This window comes from Parus major, chromosome 1A (genome assembly GCF_001522545.3).
Source record: "Parus major isolate Abel chromosome 1A, Parus_major1.1, whole genome shotgun sequence".
In the NCBI taxonomy this organism is placed as follows: domain Eukaryota; kingdom Metazoa; phylum Chordata; class Aves; order Passeriformes; family Paridae; genus Parus; species Parus major.
Window position 1 is genome coordinate 48,042,439 of NC_031773.1, and position 22,172 is coordinate 48,064,610.

General features: G+C 40.6%; 1 protein-coding gene across 2 annotated transcripts in view; it reads right to left on the reverse strand.

Annotated features, from left to right (window-relative positions):
- Positions 1–20,584, reverse strand: part of GRAP2 (GRB2 related adaptor protein 2) — a 42,381-nt gene extending 21,797 nt beyond the window's left edge. Inside the window, exon 1 of one of the 2 annotated variants that reach the window (XM_015629532.2) lies at positions 20,416–20,584. The gene's annotated coding sequence lies outside the window, so the exon portion shown is untranslated. Of the gene's footprint in view, positions 1–300; positions 373–20,415 lie in introns of those variants that run through there. The other variant, XM_015629533.2, reaches the window with a different exon arrangement.
- Positions 20,585–22,172: the final 1,588 nt, after the last annotated feature.

A 22,172-nucleotide genomic window follows, 5' to 3' on the forward strand; every position in this document is an offset into this window, starting at 1 on the left:
GTGATGGAATAAAATCCCAAATCTTTGCTGTGCTGGAAGTGGGGACTGGGGTGGTGGGGAAACACCTCTTTCTGTTTGCCTCCTCCCTACCTCCCTCAGATTTGACAGAGGCAGAGGGATTTGTCCTGCAAAAGCGCTGCCCTGTCATGAAAGCTGATAAACAAGATGGTCTTGGGATCCCAGGCTCTGCCCCTCCCGCGCAGTGCTTCACTTTTCCTTCCAAAACTCCCTCTTCCTCCCTTGTACCTTGTCCCACCCAGCTCCCCCAAGTCCAGTCTCAGAGCCATGCTCAGCCCATACCTTGCAGCAGCTCTCCTCTCTGCTGGGAGATGCTCCTCCTGCTCTTGAGGTGCGTTACCACCTAAGGCACGGAAGAGACGGAGAGCTGGGGCCCCTCCCTGCAGCGCCCGTGTCACACATTGGTACGGGGCCCACGTGTGTGGACAGGGACAGTCAAGAGTGGGCATGGGGGACAGAGGAATGACACTCCGTCACAGGGCCGGGCATGGACAATTTCCAGTCTCCAATGTTAGAAATATTTGGCACCCTGCACGTTTAAAATGGTGGTGCCAGCTCAAAAGGAGCTGCCCCTGGTTGCTGCTTCAGCCCAGGGTGGTTTAACAGATGAATAAAGGAGGGTCCCTCAAAAAGTGCAAGATCTACCCAAATAAGGAAAACAGAAATGAGCACAGATCTTCTAAGTTAACTGAGAAACCATAAGTCTGTTGAAAAGCATATCTTGAGGAGCTAGTAGCTAAAGACATAAAAACATGTAATAAAATAATTCTCAAAGACAACAGAAGCAGGAAGCCTGCCAGTGTCTTCAGGGCTGACAAATGATTGAAATGTAAAAAGAATGCTCAAAGAAGATAAGGATGAAGCACAAAAGTGAAATGAATTCTCTACGTGCATGCATCTTCCATAGGGGTATAAGGAGGTCCCCACACCGGAGTTTTCTTTGCAGAAGAAAGCCAGGAGAGCTATTTCAAGATGAACAACTGGAATAAAAGATTTTAGGAAAAAATAGTAAATGAGCAAGAGTAAATTCAAGGATTTGATATTTTAGAAGTCTTGACTGAAATCCAAACCGAACATGAAATAATAAAGGCTGCACAATTAAACTGTGGCATACAATGCCTGACTTAACTAAGCCTCGGTATGAGGAAAACAGCCACAAACACAGTGTTTGAGATGTGTTTTGAGGGGATGCAAGGTGCAGTTCTGACTTCTGTGTGCCTGAAAGGGTAAAAAGATTAATGACGAAAATAATTACTGTCCCTAAGAGAGAAATAACGTACCAATTCCCCCTCACATAGCTTTTATAGAAGGAAATAATATGGCACAAATCTGAGTTCTTTGAAGGAGCTGATGAACATGTGGATATAGGTGATCACTTGATATAAAACTTGCATTTCTACATAATTTTTGATGAAGTCTTTCACCAAAGACTCTTAAGAAAAGCCTCCTAAGTTCTCAAAGAATAGGAGGGAAGGTCCTATAGAGGATTAACAACTTTTTAAAAGTTAGGAAACAATTTGAATGTGCTGCTCAAAATATTCATAAATGATCTGGAAAACACAAAGCGATAAAACTTACTGATGAGAAAAAAATCCGGGGTAATAAAAATAAAATCGGATCACAAAGCCTTGCAGATGGTTTTAAAAATTCTGTTGAAGTTCAAGATGAATCTCAGTGCTGATGGCTGCAAAAGCAATAGACATGGGACAAAAAACATAACTACATGAACACAGCAATGGACTTAAATTAGCAGTTTCCACTTAGGAAAGACACCTTTGAGATGCTGTTTGAGTCCTACCAAAGTGTCAGCTGAGTGGAAGTCAAAAAGGGCAGGTTAGGAAACATCTGGAAAGTGATAGAAAACCAGAAGGCAAATGATGTCACTGCACAAGTCCCTGGGGCACCTGCTTGAATGTTTGTCCCTTGAATAAAGCAGCTAGTTGTCATCCCTCCATCTCAAACACAAGGACAGTAGCATTAGAAATAGAAGATAGAAAGCAGGAATGGGAAGTTTCTGGACAAGAAAGGACCAAATCAAAGACTGTGATCCTTCGCCTTTAAAAAAATGTCAGAGGGATATATGTCAGTTTTGGAAATAATGAGAATCATGGAAAAGGTAAAGAGGAAATTTTTATCCATAATTTCTCATAATTTAAGCACTAGGAGTTCATTCCAAGAGTGTCAGAGTCTGGGAGGCAGTAGAGAAAGAAGCTGTGACATGTATGTGTCCTGCTCTCACTCTCTTTCCCCAAACAGCTGCTGCTGGGTACAGCATCATGGACTGTGTGTAACTTTAACCTGACCCAATTAATCCTTAGGAGCCGTGGCACTTCACCAAAACACAGCAGAATGTGCCAAGAGGACTGGTCCAGCAGTGGGCTGGTAGGTGGTAGTCCCTACACACACACACACACACACCACCTTTTGGGGAGGCAGTAATCTCACTGGAATATCTGTAAGTTAAAACAGGGGTAGTGTGAAAATTATGAAGCACTCAGAGCAGTCGGGGGTAGATACAGTGAAAACTCCCTCTGAACAGGATGATCTTGAATATATTTTCTGAAAAAATGTGCAGGTTCAGAAGGCAGGGGGCTAAAGGAAGAGTACATCAGTTAACTCTTGCCGTGTTGTGAAAAGTCTTAGGTGTGGCTATCAATACATGAGAAATATAGATTTCTGTGCAGGAAGGTAGGACACCAATCCTCACAATCTTCTTGGGTTTAAGCTCTGTACTTTTTTGTGGTCTGTGAAAGGCATGACAGATTGCATTACGTTACACACTGGAACGACCTAATTTCTCTGTTTTCTTCCATGATGTGATCTAATGGGCCCCCCAGCAAGAGCTCTGCTGGTGACTTGTCACTCATGCTTGCTGCCTGACAATGTCACAAAACACTGCATGGATTCCTGTTATGTATCCAGAACCATTGCATTATAATATTAAATCTATTAAATGTCAAGCCATAAGAGATGTGGCTTTCAATACTATAAACAAAACAGTCAATACTGGCAAGCTCCCAATACTGAGAAAGGATAGGAAATAGGACAGAATAGGAAATAACTCTCTTTTCTTTCTTCTCCATTTCTATATATTCCTCCTTTGTCACAGTTACAGTAACACATTAACCTCTTCACCTTGAGGAATACGTCTATCACAACTATGCTGAAAAATACGAAGAAACATCCAGATACTTCAGCCATAAGTAATGAAAACAAACCTAATGGGAAGGACATCAGACTCCATGCATCTGTGTTTTAGCCCATCTCTATAGACAACTGAGTAAAACCCAGCCCAGGCAGACAGGTTATTCCACAACTACCTGCTGCAGCCTTCTTTGTCATTATCTACTACTCACACAACCCAGACAGGATGGCCGAAACATGGCTATTATACAGTCTGAGAAGACCTGGATTTAAAAAGCTTGATGCAGATAAATTTACACCTGCTTTTGCACTTAGGTGAGTGACCCAAAATAGATGCATCTGCAAACATGTCTGAAAACTGCCCAAGAGTGTACTGTCTCACAAAATTTTAGTAATTTCTTACTGGCCTGAAATTTTCAAGAGAAGAATCTTTTTCCAGGATTTTTTTCCAATTTTATTCACTTCAGTTTCTATCTGGGGAAGCATGCAGGTAGCCAGAAAAAAAAAAACAAAAAACAAAACAAAAAAACAAAGGGAAAAGAAAAAGCAAAGAAGAAGGACAAAGGGTTATTTCCAACAAAACATATACATCAAATATTTTGTCTAGTCTGAATTGAGTTGAAAATATATGAAAAATTAAGTGACCAGCTTTTGTTACCCTCAAGATAAACTGCTTCCCCATGTTCTTAGTTTGCCTCCGGAAAGAAACACCGTCAACAAGGGAAACAGAAGTCAAAGTGTGGAAACAAGGGAGATTTCAATTGTTGTAAGTAATTGGAAGTGGTAACTCAGCAACTGTGGAATTGGGAGCGTCAGGACTGTAAATCCACATAAAGCTGAACATTATGAATGGAAGCTGTCTAGTCTTTCCCAATCTCCCATCTATTCCTGTTCCCACATTCAGATATGCTGCACACAGAGCAATTCCTCCTCTCACAGCTTTGCTCCCTGCGAACAGCTGCTCAGGCTGTCCACAGTGACAGGTCATTAGTGGGCAGTTCTTTTTTCCAGGACTGAGTGCACAGAAGTGCCAGTGCTATAAAAGCTTCCCTGCAGAGCTCCATGAACTGATCTGGGAAGCCCTCTTTCCCAATGTGTTTGCTGTGCTTCCTGTTAGCAGAAATTGTCTTGAAAGCCCTGTGTCTTGTTGCTCACCTGCAACAAGTCCTCTTTGATCATGCCCCAGGATTTTCAAAAAGCTCAGTCATCAGCATCAGTTGCAAAGCTATTGCTATTCTAGTGCTGATTTTGTCACCATCACCCTCACAATCCACATTCAGTTCAGCTGATGTGTCTACAGCCTACTGAGCTTTCACAAGTGGTACAATTATTTCAATTAAAGGTTGAATAATTGAAGCCAATTCTCTTACAGGAATAAGCTTTACCTGTAAAGTACTGCTCTAATTCTGTGGGTGTTTATCCACCAGGAGAGTGTACAACTTTTCTGCCTGGTCCCGTCCATGTACCACCATTTATTGCAAGGAGGTGTGGCTTTAATCCTGAGCAACAGTGTTAATTTGCTACTTAATTCATACAGCACTTCCCATCATTCTGCAAACTGATCTCTGAGGATACCCCCTACAGCTGAGGAGCATCTCTGCACTTCTGAGAGATTTTTCTTTGGAAGTTTATGGCTAGGATCCTCTACTTGACTATTCTAAAGAAGTACTGGCAAACTTGATGATATTTACCGTTTTCATCAAATCCTTTCATCAAACCTGCCAACTTTTTCTTCTATGGCTCCTACTCCATAATTCCTGCTTCTGAATTATTAGTGTCTCTTTAGCAGCTTCTTTATTCTAACCAGTCAGGTTCTTTACCTTCTCCATTTGTATGGTGATTACACTGAGCCAGTTTTGTGAATCCCAAGATTATAATTTGGACAGCAATTACAAGACCACAAGAATTGAACTGTCATGGAACTGACTGCAGTACTGGAGGAGGAAGGAGGAGATTACAACAGAGAAAGGGATGTTTGACTTATTTTTCTTCGCTACCGAATAATTCTTCTGGATTTCCACAGAATTTCTTTAACTGCTGCACTGCTGCCCAAGAGTCCAGACAGGAAAAAGTGCCTTACAGCTTCTGTGTTGCCAGCTGCTCTGAGTGCACATAGCCAAAGCATGCCTGCTGTGTTCTGTAGTGTTCCATCTCAGAGTTTCGAGTTTGGGCCCATGAACTGGGATTCAAGAACTGGCTATTGGGACCAAAGAAGATCCAGCTCACTGCCAAGGAGGCCTCTGTTCACCACACAGCAATTTGTACTTTTCACTTGGAAATCTGGATGAATCTGCAAGCACAATGAAGGCTGGAGACTACAGAACAAGATTAATGGAATGCTTTCCTCGTAACAGCACATTTTCTATGGCTGCCCTACATTTATCTCATCTAAGAGCATAAAAGGGCAAGTTACTCAGGGCAGAAGACCACAGATCCTGCAGCCTGACCTCTGGTCTGGAGCCAGCAGGACCTTCCTTCCAGCAGAACCAGTTTCTGATCTTCCTCACCACTGAGAGAGGTCTAAGAAAACTTTCTTCTCTTTGCTGGTCTCTTTCAGAGCCTCTTAAGAGTTAATCAGCTGATCTCCACCATCATCATCTGTTAACTATAGTAAGGTACAACAGCAGCGAATTTGGCACATCTCACTATATAATACTTTGTACTAATTTTTCTTTAAAGTATTCTAATTTTAAAACACAGAAGCTACTGTGATCACTGCTTCTGTTAAAAAAAAAAGAACATCTTCCCTGTCTTTACAATTTATTACCATCCCTTCTGAACACTAACAATTACCAAAGTCCTAGAAGCTGTTTCAGTGGTACCCTGTACATCCCTGGAAGACAACGTGACAAGAACACTGGAGTCACAGGTCTAGGCTTACGATGATGGCTAATTTTGAAGTAACACTTAAAATCTGACCTACAGATAAGCTAAGCAGGGGATATCAAGCCAAATCAATATGGGTTGCTTGAGCTGCTGGTTTTCTTCTTTGCTATGTGTAAAGAAAAGAGAAGGAGAGATGGAGAAAAGAAAGGAGAGAAAGAAAAGAGACTCCACTTTAGTGATTTGAATCCAGTGCTGGAGTGTTCAACAAAACAAAATCCTTTCCAGGATTTAAATTTTCCTTTGATGAGCACCTTTTGACTCAGTGGGATTTGCAAAGCTGCCATTTGAAGCTAGAGAAAAGTAATCTCACTCTTTATTTCTTCCCCCTTCCTGCACTACACCCCTCTAACCATGATTAATATATCTAAACACGCCTGATTAAGCCAGACAGATGATGGGCCCCTAATCTGAACTGATCAGGGCTCTGGAGCTGCCAAAGTGAACCTGCTGTCTCTCTATCAGACAGAGCAATAAGGGGTCGGTAATGCAGCCCCATTAACTGCTTCCTACAGAAGGAATTTTCCCCGACCGCTCCTCAAGAGCAGACACTTGAAGAATGCTGCCTGATGGGAAGATGCTTTGAATCGTTTCCTTTAGCACAACTGTGGAGCAGCTCCTCCTCAAGCCCTCCAGACAAACAACTAAAGTATGAAAAATGTAGCCACTTCCTTCTATGCTACTTTCTTTTAAATCTCTTCATACCTTATCTTGCTAACTGCCTCTCAATTTTTCTCATCTTTTCTTGGTAAGCTTCAGCACTGACTGTTATATGGTGCACTGCAAGTGTGTGGTTATCAGAAAACCAACCCTGTTCCCGCTGTGCCTGTGTGTATGCAAGCAAGGGGTCGGCTTCTGTGTGCTTCTGTTGCACTCAATGAATTCATAAAATTTAGGGCTGCAACAGACCACTATGATCAATACACCGTATCAATATACCAATGAACTGCCTGTGTCCAACATATTTGCATTAATGTTGAAGGTTCACTGAAGGATAAATGGATACAGGGCAGAAAAAGAGCAAAATGGACACCTCTGAATTTGTTCAGGTGTCTGTGCACATGTACATACGCCTGCTTTTATGTGGGTGCAGCCCTTTTTGCAATCTTTATCCTCTGAGATCTACTTCCAGTAAAAGGCTGCAGTCAAAAGGGATCAAGTGGGCATCAGGCCATATCTGGGCTCTGTGAAATCCTGTGACTACTTATCCTGAAACTGGTCTTTGGTATAATTTGAAGTACCTTCAAAGCTTCTCTGAATCACACCAGCTGTGATCAGCTCCGGGGAATTCTGCTAGCTGCAAGTCAGACAGAGAATTATACTTCTCAAATCGATCACAGAAGAGACTGGGATGAAGAGTGATGATATATTTCACACATTTATGCTACCAGGGAGGACTTTTCAAAAGTCACTTCCAAAGCAAAAGGGTAAAAACAGAAACAAGTATCTGGTAGTATCAGATCTGATTAAAAACAACCAACCACAGGCAATAAAACCTGTCTACAATTAGATACTCTAAGGTGCTTAGATATTCCAAGGTCCTTTCCTTGTATTTGGGTTTCAAAATATGGGAAAGACTACTCAAGATTAATTATTTCCAACTTTGACTGTCAGAGAGAGGATTCAAAAATACATAGTTTCCAGCATGCTGTTCTATAAATCCGAGATCTTGCCCTGTAACTAAGAGCTGAGGAATTCTGGTGTTCATGCAGGTCTGCATATGAATGCACACTGGAAGTGCATGTGAATGTTAAATTTCCTTTGTCTATAAGCTATCAGACACTTTGCAAGGTGAAATGGAAATCTAGGGAAAAAAAACTGTAAATATTTGTGCTGAAATAGGAGCAAGTTCACCTTATGTCATTGGTCTGTTTCCACAGCATTTATGAAATTCCTCTTTTCTATGTAAAGGATGGAAGATGCAACAGAAGGCTAAAATATCTTTATTTCTGGGCATAGCACAGAATTCATTACATTAATGCATTAATCCAATCTAGTAAAAATAATTTTTAATCTTATATTGGACTCTGTATTGGAGCAATACATTTGAGTGGGATATGGAAAGAAAATGCTATGAAAATCTGCTAGTATATACATCTGGGTACAAAACACTCTTTCCAATCAGCTACTGCATGTTTCTTTGATAAGGCCAGCTGATAAAAATTTGTGTAAAATGTGAAGAAAAAGAAGATCAGTGATTAAACTGCTATTTTCCTTGTGCTTTTTTTTTTTGCTTTTTTTTGCTTTTTTGTCTGTGTGTGTGTGATTAGTCCTGCCATCACAGATGACTGTGCAAAATCTGGAACACTAGTACTAAAATTAATCTGTGTGATTGTGTGCCAACAGACATGATTTTGCACAAAGGTAAAACAACAGTTAGCTCAGTAAGAAAAAATAAAGTTTCTTTGTCCTTTTAAACTTAAACCCATTTTTGTACAAAATTTCATTTGACTGCAGAATTTGTGGGGTGAAGTTTGCCTTGCCTCTTTTCCTTTGTATGTTTTTACTCTCCTCTTGTGCTTTTATGAAAGAATGAAAAAGTCTAGTTCAATATACATTTAGCTATGATATTGTAAACACAAACATGGGGAATCTAATTACTTGGTTTTAATGGTCCTCTTATCTTGGACATGTTACACATAATTGCAGCTCAGTCACCTTTATTCTTGTATTCCAGACTCCAACAAGAAGAAGTGACAAACTGATACACATTTAGGTAAGGACAGAGAAATTGAAATGCTGCCAGTGGAGTCTGTGTTGTGGTATAATGAGTACAGTTGTGATACCTTCATTGCATAATGGCCCCACTTGCATATTTACCTTTGGAGCCTCTTTGTTGTATTAACTATGTTTTTGCTGCTTAATGGGTCTTCACAGCTCGACTTCCATTGAAACGCAGAACCTCTTTTACAAGGTCTGAGTGCTACAAAACCTCCTTTCTATAAATTAAAGTCAGCCCATTTGCATCTGCATTTGGGAATGGTTCTGAAAGGGTTTTAAAAGAAATCAATTACAATAATTCATACATATAAAGATGCAACTGCAACAGTCAATCCAACTTTTCTTCTCATTATAAGATGTGTGAATACCAGCTTGTTACTATTCCTGGGGTTTTCTCTGCACAGTGATTGTACCATTTTAAGTAGAAGTGTGGAACATATTTCATGTTTGTCAATGCATTTTTTAGTTCACTTGGATTATGATACCTCTGAAATTAAAGTGCAGCAGCAGTTCCTGAATGTTTTAACGTGTAGACATTTTTACTCCGAATTAGGTACAACTCATTCTTGTTTATCTTAATCCAAAGTCGAATGATATCAAATTGGAATGGGTTCTTATTATCTGGAATAAAACCAGGTCATACCATAATGTAAGAATATTGGTTACTGAACCAACATTTAGACTGAAACCTAATTAAGCATAAAAAAAGTTCCTTATAGGCAGATCAAGACTGACATCCTACATTTCCCCTTCCCACAGCATGGGCACTGCCATGGCAAGGAGGTTCATTGGAGCCTCTCTGCATAGCCCTTGTACATCCTGCAGAAATAATCATGGTCCCAGTCCCTCTGTGAGCAAGTAATCAATTGCTGCTCTGCAGCAGGGAGCCACACAGCCTTCAGACTATTCAATAGATTGCATGTGGCAAAAAGGGAACACTGTGCAAAGGGTGTGAATGAGTCATTCGACATTTCAGGTTGACTGAAGTCATTCTGCTGCATTTATTTCTAATCTTGATGTGCTATCCACATTTGCATATTAAGCAGGATGGTAAGAAGGAGATTTAAAGTATTTGCTACAAGACATGCATGGAACACAGCAGACTGCATGTGTGTGAGTGAGAGATTACATGCATGAGTGGGGGAACACAGCATCGTGTGAAGTGCCTCCTGTGCCTTCACACAGGATCAGGCATTCTACATGCAAGCCTGAACACATCTCAGCAAAAGTTATGTTTGAACCTGAGTTATCTCCAGGGAACTGAATATAAAGGAAAGATGTTCATTGGCAGTATGCCTGAAGAGAGGAATAAAGGTCCCATGAGCATACTTCAGGTGATGTGTGTTGTGTTTTCTTTGGCAAATAAAAAGATGAACGAGCTGGTCTGTGTACACTTGAAGGGTAGCTGTGTGTGCTGTGTGCATGGGGGTGACAAGGAGCACCCCCATGCATGAGAAGTTGTCAGCTGAAGCTGGAATTTATTCATTTGCCAAACACCATTAGCAGTCAACCATCTCCTTAAAGACTTCCATGGAAAGAATAGATGGCAACCTCTCAAAGTATTCCACTGTAGATGTCCCCCCCACCTATTCTACAAGTTATTGATAGCACACTCAATTAACCTTGGGGAGAGAATACAGAATGGACATTGTCTCTCTCAGTTTCAGTCATTTTTGCTCAGTGACACAGTTTGCATACAAACCACTGAGGAGCGTAGTTAAATCTCCAAGTAAAAGTGCTTTAATGAAAACAAAAGTGGACGTCCATGACGTTTGTATTCGTATTAAGCCTTGTAAGCTTCATTATCTGAGAGCCTAAATGTTGGACCAAGTCATTGCAGATTATGTCCCATTAAGTAGCGAGTGCAATTCCAGTTCAAAAAGTTTAGAGAAAATGTTCTCTTAGATTTGTTTGGCTGGCAATTGCAGGCATATTATTGCAGCTCCAATTTACCCACTGTGCTTGTATTGGCTTTGTACAGAAGATAAAATGAAGTGAGGTGAAAATCCAGTTTTTATTAGTAAGTCCACTTCAAGGCACACTTCTTGAGGAAAAGGTCTAGCAAGCACTGGAACTTGTGCTGCAATTAGGGGAAACTCCACGCCAAAGGCCTTTGTAAAACCCATGAGGGTCTTGTGCAGCAGTGGGAACTCCAGATGTGCTGAGGATATAATAGCTTAGGTATTCTGGGCAGAGGCACAACATGATCTACAACAGCTACAAACCAGCTCACAGATTCCCTGAAAACTGGCTTTGGTCCTACCAGCTCACTGAAGCATAAGAGTATGATTGTTTTACCTTGATTTTCTTCTAAGACTGAGAAACCAATGTGTTCACATTTAAAGAGGTCAGGTGTTGCATTTGACATCACATTATGGTCTATGAAGGGAGGAAAATGAGCTGTTTCTTCCACAACACAATAAAACATCATGCACAGCTGTTCCTACAATACATGCTCCAGAATACACTCTGCTGATATCAGTGTTGTCATCTAAGGATCATCTCACGAGAAAGAGATGAAAACAAGAAAAAAACAACAAACCACACACACACACACACAAAAGAAAAATAAATAGTTGGACTACTTATTGTGTTACATCTTTTCTCCTTGGCCTGTCACTGTCTTTCCTATCCATAAGGCAAATCACTTGAAGCAAATGGCATTTTTCCATATGGTGTTCTGTAACAAAACCCAGTGGGTCAGAGCTGTCTATAGAATCCTACAATAAATAGATTAAAAGGGATTTGTGGCGATCCCACAGCCCAAGCCCCTGCCCACAGCAGGGTTAATTTTGAAATCACACAAAATGAGAATGTAACCTCATCTTTCTAGAGTGACTACTCTAATGAAACACAAGTCTCATTCAGGCAGTGATATAAATCATACACATGCCTAGATTAAAGACATATGGAAATCATTTAGGCAAAAAGCTTGCATTAAATTATTTGAGATTTCCTTTCAATATGCATTCATAAGATGGTACTGACTGCAGAGTTAGACTCCAATTATAAAGCACATATTATCAAAACACACACTAAAATGAGGCTATCATTACAATAATTTCCTGAATTCTATGTGCTGAAGGCCCTCATTACATAGTTTCAAAAATCTGATTATTTGTAGATGGAATTCAGGAAGCAATGCAGAAGAGGAAAGAATGGGAAAATTACAAACTGGAAAAAATGGTTACTTTACTAGGCATGGTGGAAAACACTGTATGCCATGTACCTCATACAGCCTTCAAGAAGGTGTTCCTCTTCTAAATACTCTTAGAAAGCCTGCAGAAGAAGGTTTTGAGAGTCAGAAACTGTAGGAACTGTGCATTTCTTGTCCTTCAAGGTTCATTTTGAACATGGCAAGGCTTTTCTCACAGGCTGTGCAGTGAGAAAACTGCCAGTGGCAGGAATTACTCGTCACAAGACTTAAACAAGGCTCGTGCACTGCTACAGGGAGATTTAACCAAGCAAAACAGGGATTAATGTGATTACTTCCACGATGAATGAGATTAATTTTTTCCAAATGGAGTACATCTAAAAACTTTATCAACACTGCAATTCTGCTTCCATACAAAAAAAATAAAAATCAAAACCCTATTATGCTCACTGAACTTCCATTTTCTGCTCTGGTCTCTATCAGTTTCTTGTACTTGTATCTACTTTACTTGCATTCAGATTTAAGGACTACAATGTTCAGATTCATTACTACTGCATGTCTTGCTATATTTGATTATGGTAGGCTGTCTCTTTCATCTTGACAGATGAGCCTTGTTTTTTAGTTTAGCTTTACAAAAACAATTTTACTTAGTAAAATTATCATCTTTGCAGAAGAAGCTAATCCACAAATATCCCCAAAGCGTTCACTGAATTTTGGAATACTGTTTTCTTGGTTGCTCTGTCCGTTGGTGATTGGACTTTGCTCATCTCTGTAATGTAGAAAGGAAAGCGGTGTATGCTCAGCCCTTCCAAAGCTTGAGTCAATGAAGCATCCAAGATTGCAGAGCAGAACATGATGCATTCAAAAGCACTTCCTGAAAGTATCATGCCAGCATTTAGATTGGAAAGGAAAATAACATTTCAAAAGAACATTCTGGTCAGAACTAAAAACTGTTTCAAGCAAAAAAATTAAACATACAAACAGAACTGTTCAAAACAGCAGTAATTCATTAGGAAAATAACCACTGTTCATTCCAAGAGATTCCCAATGCATTTCACAAATCATCAATTCTATTCAGACTCACTTTGTGTATCTGGTATCCTGATAGACTCCATCGGGGTGGGGATGCAGCAGTACTAGACACGGACCACACTCTGCTGTATAGCTTCTCCCTGGTGTTTTAAAGAATTATAGCTCTTCCTTTGCCTTCACTTTGTAAAACTACCCAGCACTTTAATTAAGAAGCCGTGTTATGAGCTCTGGTGTTTTTTCCTGCAGCCTCACTGAAAATAACACTTCTGTGGACATGTCTGGTATGGGTTAGCTGAACTGGTAAGTCTGAATGTTGAAATATGATGACTGCGTCCTTTGACCCCAGCCTTACCCTAGGGGGCACCTCTAGTTTGGCTGCTGCTTTCCCTGACTCTATTTGTCCCTTCACCTGACAATTAAATCCATCCTCCAGTGCTTTTCAGCAGTGCACAGCAGGTTAGGAGCAGAAGCAACAACTGCCCAATTAAAACTGAAATGTCAGATATGCAGAAGGCAAACTGTAATCAAACTGACCTGCCTGGGTTATCAGGGCAAGATGCCTTTAGGCTTATGCAATTAGCTGAAGGATAATTGATGACCACAGGCAATCAACCTACAGACGTGGGTCTCGTATGTAAGAAATGTGCTCGAGCACATCACTCAGTATTGACTCAGAGAAAAAGGCTTGACTCTGTTTGAGTCACTAAAACCACCTCCTAAAGCACTGAGGTTTTCATTAGAAATCTCCCTGAAATTACCAGCTGAAATGACAAAGTGTTTAGAAGACTCAAAGCAGTGGCTACAAGTGTGCTACCATTCCCAGTGTCTCTGCAAGTTATGGTATGAAAGGAATGGTAAAATCTGTTTAGCTGGCTGTGGAGAGCAAAGGATCCTTCAGTTAAGGGTGGTACCCTGATGACTTATTACAGTGGGACACTTAAAATAAAAGCAGGTGTGGAGAGCTTTAAGGCACTACCAGAGAGACAGAAATCAAGCCAGAAAAAGGAATTTTTTTCTGGAGTACTGAAACAGCTGCTCTGAGATAACACTGGGAGAGGTCCTCATCCAAACATCCCTTCATCTTTCCTCCCTTCTACTTCCCACTCTTCCTTTACCCCTCTCTTCAGAAAGAGCTTGCTGAGGCCTGGGTTTTCTTCTGCTATGATTTTGCCTGCATCTCAAGAACTGATTTGTGCAGCTGCTTTTCTGCTTTCTTTTTTACATCAGGACAACTACTGCTTGTTAAACTCCCAATGGAATTATTACCTAGCTGTTAGAGGTACACCTCCAAGGAGGCATATTGCATTGGCCACAGTTAGCTACAATGCCATGAAATCACCTGTGCCTTTCCTTCCCCAAGATTCCATACAGAGCAGTACACCTGGAGCAAACCACTTGACTATTACACACTGCTTGTTTTTGGCAATGAAGATATAATCTCTAGGAGTACAGAGCCTCCAATGTCAACAGCGTCTGAAAGTCAGTTGAAGCTCTTCTGTAAAAGAACTAATTAATAATAAAACTCAGGATGCTTAAATAACTGACCCTCAAAAGCCCTGGAGATTTAAGAAAGTATTTCTAAACCCATTCCACAGTTGCAATTATTAATGAATGATTAATTTCTACAGACATCATCTTGTGCTTGCTTCAACCTTGTTTGCTCTAGTGACTTCAACAGTCAAGGGGAACAGTCAGAACAATGTTGAAAACTAGTTAGAAAATAAAAATAAAAATTAATTAGCATGTACTATGGAGGTACTTGCCATGTCTGTGTACCTTCATCTGACCTGAGTTTTGAACTTAAAATACAGATTCAGTGGTTTTGCTATGTATGAGAAGCACAGCTTACATTAAGAATTACAGCATCAGCTGTAAGGGCACATAATGAATTTCCTGAGATGTGACATATTAATCCATTAATTAATTTACTAATTAAAATTATTCTTAAATATGAGTTTTTAAAGCAACTTGGCACTTAGGGTCTATTATTTTAATTGTTTTTATAGACACAATAATGGAATAATTAATCCAGATTTTTATTCTAATTAAAGATCACAGAAATCTTGTGTAGACAATACTCAAAGATTTTTTCTGAGATTTTATTTTTTACCTTTATTATACTTTATATTAAATCTTTTCCCTTCAAAAAAACCCTCAGGGTTTGATTTATTCCTTCAGATGATGCTACAAATGCAGCTTTTAAGACACCTGAGCAGCTCACAGTTGGAATGTTCCTTTCAAAATGCTCATCACTTCACACCAGGCTTCTCAGTAGACAGTAGAACCTCCACCACCCTCCAGCAGGAGCAGCTGGCTTCACTTCTGCTGGAAACAGAGGGAAGCAGCTGCTGCTTGGAAAGGGGAAACTCTCTGTGAGCAGCAGTGTCAGCCCCACTGAGAACTGCCTTGCTGGGATGTTGTGGGAAGGGAAAATATTTTCTTGAACATCATTTAAAGCTCATCTGACAACACAAACATCCAGAGGTGTTCATTATTGAATGGGCTCATTACAGCAAATGGAGAAGAGAGTGTTAAACCTTTTAGGCTCACAGTACAGCTGTCATTACTTGGAGTACAGGACACAGCAATATCTGCTATGTCAAACCAGTAGGCAAAGGATGCAAGTGCTGCACATGGCCTCAGCTGAAGGTAATAACATGATTGTGACACTGCTGATGTAAATTTTTGCAATGCAATATTGCCTGACATTCATCCCCTTCTAAGAATGTAGAAGTACTTGACGGCTTCAATGAATTAAGATTAATCTTCTGTCTAAGACGGGAAAGTGTTTACAGACTAGACTCAGTTTTCTTTGAGAGCTGAGGAAATTGTGAGGGTTTTTTTGTTTTGATAGATTTAATCTCAGAGATCTGAGATTAGATAATTACACTATTAGAATTATCAAGAAAGTGCAGTCCAAGCAGTGTAATAACAATACAGCTTGAAACTTGATAATACCACTTGAAACTATAAACTAATCTCCCTGACAGAATTAGAAAGCATTTCTTCCATCCTTGTGTGGAGCTCTGCACGCTTGGTTCACAGAGGGTTCGGTCACCTTTCTCAGAATCAGTATTTTTGACCACTAGCAGAGAAGTGTACTGGATGTGACAGCCTGATGTGGTACAGCAAGTGCCATGTACAAACAGTGAGAGAGAAGCCTCAGTGTCCTGGCTTTAGGCACTCTACACATTGCATGAAAAACAATTACCAGAGCCCAATTATGCACACAGACAATTTCAGAGGTTGTTCCATATCCTAAGATAATCCCTGTTTAGATTGCAAAATTATGGAGAGTTTCTCCTGTGCCAGAACCCAGCTGTATCTCAGAGTGCCTCTGACCTGGAAACATGATGTTATTTATGTTGCTAGATTTTAAAAATAAAAAAGGAATGCCAGAGTTCTGAGGGTTTAAGTTTGTACTCTACAAGTTACTGGTGGATTTTTCATGATGAGATAATAAAAATAAAAAAACTGGGGAACTGGAAAAGAAAGACTAGAGAATGTAAGGTATACAGTGCCTCGGGGGGAAAAAATGGCATGTTATTAGTACTGTACATTGCTCCAAAAATATAAAACCATTTATAAAAACAGAATGAGCTGGGAGAGAAAGGAAGGATGGATCTTAGAGATCCAAGAGAGGTAAGAAAGAATTTCATCATGTCTTAACACGTTATGTTCATTTAGGTATTTGACTAATTTTCTTTTACTTCATAATATTTTGCAGTACTGACCTCTGATTTTAGTGCCAGGATAATTCTTAGCAAGCTTATTCCTCAAAAATTAGTCCCTCCTACTTAGATATTATTTAAAAGGTACTTTAGCATGGTTCTCCAATTAGCAGAACAATTATAAAAAAAAATAAAAGGCTACAGGAAGAATTCATACCCTTCCAAAACATTTTTTTTTTCGTTCTCACGTATCTGAAATCCTTCTAGAAATAGTAGACAACAACTATGCTTCAGAGAGAGCATTCTGGGCAAAAGTCAAAAGAAAAGAAAGACATCCTTCCTCTCCGACAGAATACCCCGTGGGGTAAGTTCAACATCCCCGGGACAGCAGTGCTCAAACATCAGAAGCATTTGAGTAAAATATCAGTCCCCTAGAAAGGCTGTACCATGGGAATTAGTTTGTGTTTTGAACCATGAAAATTACAGTACACACTTTTGCTAGCCTAGCTGATGTCTCTACCAATTCTATTCACGTTTGTGCGAGTCTCTTTCCTCCCTGCCTTTAAAAAAGTGCTCATTTGAAATTGCATTTAAAATTACATTGTCACTAAATAAAATGCAGGAACAAGTGAGCCTTGTTTAGTGGTGAGAAGAGTAGGAATCCATTTTCGAAGTCCAGCTCAGTTAAAGATTTGCTGTGCCTTCCTGGGCAAGTCACTTCACCTCCCTGTACTGTAAGACACACGTAAAAAGTGCAGTGCGGCCACACATGTAGATATTTAAATGGAATGGGGTGCCAAAACCCATAATATCGCCTTCTCAGGGCAGCAGTTTATTTTTGCAGATTGTCAAGTTAGGCTGGTACAGCTTAAGTGCTTCTGTCATCTCAGTGTCATCACACTCACGTACGTGGGCCTGATTATAAAGTGAGATCGTTCACACTCACCTGTCTTAAAGGCTGGGCAAAACGTCCATCAATAGGCCAAAATGTGTGCAGGCATTAAGATGAAAGGCTTGTGCAGGGAAGACAAAGTTACTGATGGTAATATACTTCCTTTCTTGCTGGCCAAATATACAAAGCTAAAAAGATGCCGAGGACTCCTTCAAGGGAGCTACAAAATAAAGATTTTTGAAAGATATCAAGGGACTTATGCATAACATTTGTGCTGACTGGGATATGGCTGGTAGGCAGCCCTGAGCTTTAGATCAAGAGTGTTGCCATCATTATATTGAGTATACATGTGGCACTTTGGGACATGGCTTAGAAGTGAACATGGCAGTGCTGGGTTAATGGTCAGACTCAATTTCAGGAGGTTTCTCCAACCTTAGTGATTCTATGATTCTATATAGCAATTTGAGGAACCGAAAAAAAGACAGAATTGGTACATTCTTCTTAGACCGAAACCAGACTCTGGAGATGAGGAAGAAAGGTAGATGAAATCAGGGCCTTATTATATTATAAAAACCTAAACAAACTAAAATGAACCCCAAAGACCCAGGTGTATCAGCTGTTGGGGGCAATACTTCCTTAGTTCTCAAACATGTGGCGTTTTGTCAGCCACAGTGGGTAGGTTCTTCTAACTAATACCAGAGAATGAACTTGCCAATGAGTGTATTTTATGTTCTGTGTGTGTATATAGACATACAAACACACACACACACACACACCCACACACACACACCCACATATATCTATATATCTATGTATCTATGTATCTATCTATCTATCTATCTATCTATCTATCTATCTATCTATCTATCTATCTATATACATATCTATCTTACAGCTCCACTAAGAGGAGAATTTCAAGTGAAAATAGCGTTAAGGGGAGAAACATAGGGGAGAGAATGAAGATCATTTTCATTGCATCAGACAATAAAAACAAACCAAAAGAGACTGCCTACAGCAGTAGTTCCAGCTCTGTAGCTTAATAGCAACCTCTTGCCTGCCAAACTTCCAGATATTGCTTGTGGCTAAAGAGAGCTGCTGTCAAGCTGAAAGTTGATTGGGAAGGCAAAGTGCAACATTGTGCAAAGGACATTACAGCTGCACGGTTGGCCCTTGAATCAGCAAAAATGGAGGGCATTGGCGTATGGTTGCAAGAGTAAGTGTAATCATCAGGGGAAAAGGAAGAAATTCCATGTAACCAGGTAAAGGAAGACAAAGTTTGAAGAGGAAAGTGATGTCTCTTACTAGAGTAATGGCTATAACTTACAGAAACCAGACAAGCTTGCAGACTTGCTATACCTTATGCAAACTAAAGTAAGAAGGCGTAAGAGATCAGGACAAGCAGCCTACTTGAGCAGCCGAGCCCTGTTTTTCTGAAAGTTGCCTGTTTTGCCCAGGCAGATCCGTCAGTCTTAACAATTTTAGGAGATGTGTGCAGAAGGGTGTGGAAGAGATGAAAGTAAATCCAAAATGTAGACAACAAAACTAAGCTAAATATAGCTGTGTGCATTTCACAGTGCATATCCATCCATCTCCAGGTTATTCTGCTTTCCTGATAAAAACGGGAATGACAGTGCTTGTTTGTGCCTAATCTCTTATCCGTGGGATTGTCAACTTTGAATACAAGAATGAAATAGAAATAAATTTCACTAAATAGGAAAGTAAAGGAATTGCTTCACTGCAAGAGCAATGCATTTATTCACTGAGCCAGTGCTAAGGAAACAGGTTTCCTCCCTATCTGTTCCACAACTCATTTTGCCATCACATGATAGCCAGAGCCAGAGATTTTGTCCTATTCAGAATCCTGGGAGCAGAGGCTAAAGCACGAGTTTCTCTCTTTTCCACTTTCAGGTGGATGATGGCACTGTTGGCTGCATCACCTATGAACTTCCGTGCCAAAACGTAATGGGTAGGCAACTCTTTCTCATCCCAAAGCCCAGCTCCTCCTGCCATGCCCTTTCACTAAAAACTCAATTATTTTTAAACCTTCCTTCACCAGACAATTATAAATGTGACAGGCTCTACTGCTGCTGCTGCTGAAAAGAGTTTATATTATCATTTTTTCTACAAAAATGTACTGATAGGATGCTATTAACTCATGTCTTGGAGACTGATGTCCTTTTGCTCCTACAAGGCAAGTATTATGCACACAAATACGCATGAAACACATGCAAGACCTTGCATACAGCTCTATAGCACTGCAGTCTAAAGATGTGTTTCATAACTATATTGCATGTTATACTTACAATGCATCAAAAAGCTTTACAACAATATTAAAAAACAATTGAGGAAAAGTTATACTCATGTCTGACCCCCTGAGAAACCACCACATTTCACAGAAGACATAAGAGATCAGGAAAAACAGCTTACTTGGGCAGCAGAGCCCTGGTTTTGAACAAAAGGAGGGTCAACAATGCCAAATCTCCAGTTCCCAGAAGCATTTTTCTTTCTAGGCATCTTGCCCCTTTCAGTATGATCACAATGGGTGTCTCAGAGACACAATGGTCTGATCTCTACTAGAGAAATCTTAAATTTTCAGGGAAAACTGGTGATTTCTTTGCCCTGTGCTTCTGATTAATAAAAAAAAAAAAATAAAAAAAAAAAATCCCATTCATTATTTCCTTTGCTCTGTTCCAATAAATACATCCTCCTGAGCACAGTCCTGATCCCCCACTGACAAGGAGAAAAAACTGATGCACCTGTAATGGAAAAGAAAACACAGACTCTCAAGCCTTGCAGATCAGCCCTTGTTTAACTCTGTAGAAAATGCAATGCTAATTTAGCCAATGCATCTACCCCTAAAACTTAGAGCAAAAGAAGCAAGCACCCCAGCAGATCTGTACCTTTGCAGCAGGCAGTTACACTCTGGTCTTTCAGGATCTGTGGTGGGACAGAACAGTGGGGGAATGGCACGAGTCTCATAACAACCTGTCTTCAGCACAAATGCTTAGCGAGGACCAAAGTCTGCGGGGCCATGCGGGACACACAAATCCCCGGCTCAGCATCTCAGCCTCTCCCTCGTGAAGAGCAGCCAATCGAGCTGGCAGAGTGCAAACCACACAGGAACTCACAGTCACAGCAGCTTATTGAGCCGGGTATGGGACTCAGCTTGGTGTGGTTTTACTCTTACTGCGAGGGAAACTGCTAGAGAGCGGTTTCTCTGAATGCTACAGCTGTGCTGGGGCACCTCACAACTTGCTGAATGTTCAGTTAGTTAATATATCTGTCTGGAAAGCACTGGCCCCTTCAGATAATTAGCAGTGATCCCCAAGAGCAAACCATCGCAGGTGTCCTAAAATGTGTCCTCCTCTCTGTTATGGGGGCGCAGCAGTGGCCATGAGCCATCAGCACATGAGTTTGTGGAGCACCTCTCCTGCCACCCATCCCCTGTGATGTGACAGAGTCCATGAGAGTGCATGCACAGTGCACCCCTAAGCTTGGATGTCCGTAAGCAAACGCAGGCAAAGGCAAGGATCATCTTGTGCCTGTGTAGGCACAGGCCGAGAGGGAGTTGATGTGAGAGAGAAACCAGGATTTCACCAGATTCTGCAATAAGTGTGAACCAGGGGGCTGTCTTCAAGCTGTGAGAAAAAGTGCTATAAAAATGTGATTCCTACAAGAACACAGAAAAGGCACATTTGCTTATTTAGTTGTTGCATCGGTTTGGTTGCTACCAGGAGCATATTGGGGTGGCCTCTGAACGGCAATTTCCCTCCCATCTTTTCTTCTCTGCTGTCTGAGCTCCAGTCCCTCCTCCTGAAGGCAGCCCGAGGCCTGCCAGGGGTCAGCAGGGCCCCAGAGGGAGAAGGACCATGGGTGGTTGGAAAAATGATTGCTACGGGAGAGCAGAAATCCGCCTTGGGAAACGTCAGCCCCTGCCCTGGCCCTGCCTGGTGTGGTGCCTGCAGTTGTTAACATGAGGCTTTTCAGAGGAAACAAAAAGGAGCTGACATCAAGTGAAGTTTCCCCCTGCAGCCACCAGTCTAGGACCTCTTAAAATCACAGCCTAAAAACATCATCTAAATTCTGCTGGGTAGCTGAAAGCTGTGAAAGGGCCATTTGCTGCAGCTGAAATAGATTCATAAATTACTGAGTTCTTGAGCCAGTGAGATCCACATGGCTCTGAGTTCTTGAAGCCACTTTTCTTTGCACCATTTCCTTAGATATGGTTCAGAGCCTGGCCAAATGGTCTGTGCTTTTTGAAGCCCATTTCTCAAAGGCAGCACAAAAAGCCCCAACCTTTAACTCCTAATTACTGTTGACTTTTTAGAACGAGCAGCCAGGTTGCTGAGGTTCCATCTGTGTTCTTCAAAAGAGCAAAGGTGTTACAAACTGAAATGGGCAAAACTTTATTGATAATATTGAACTATCTAGTATTGAAAAAAGTATTCTTAATTATATCTTCAAAATGTTCAAAAAGTTAGAGACCAATTAAGGTGTTTTGTAATGGCTATTAAATTACTCTTTTTACCATTTTTAATAGTTTAAGTACTTCCAATGAAAGTACTGAAAAGTTCTGATTTTCCAGCTAAAAACAGCTCTCTATCTCACAATTTACTTTGATTTGAATAAAAAGGTAAAAAACCATTAAACAATAAAA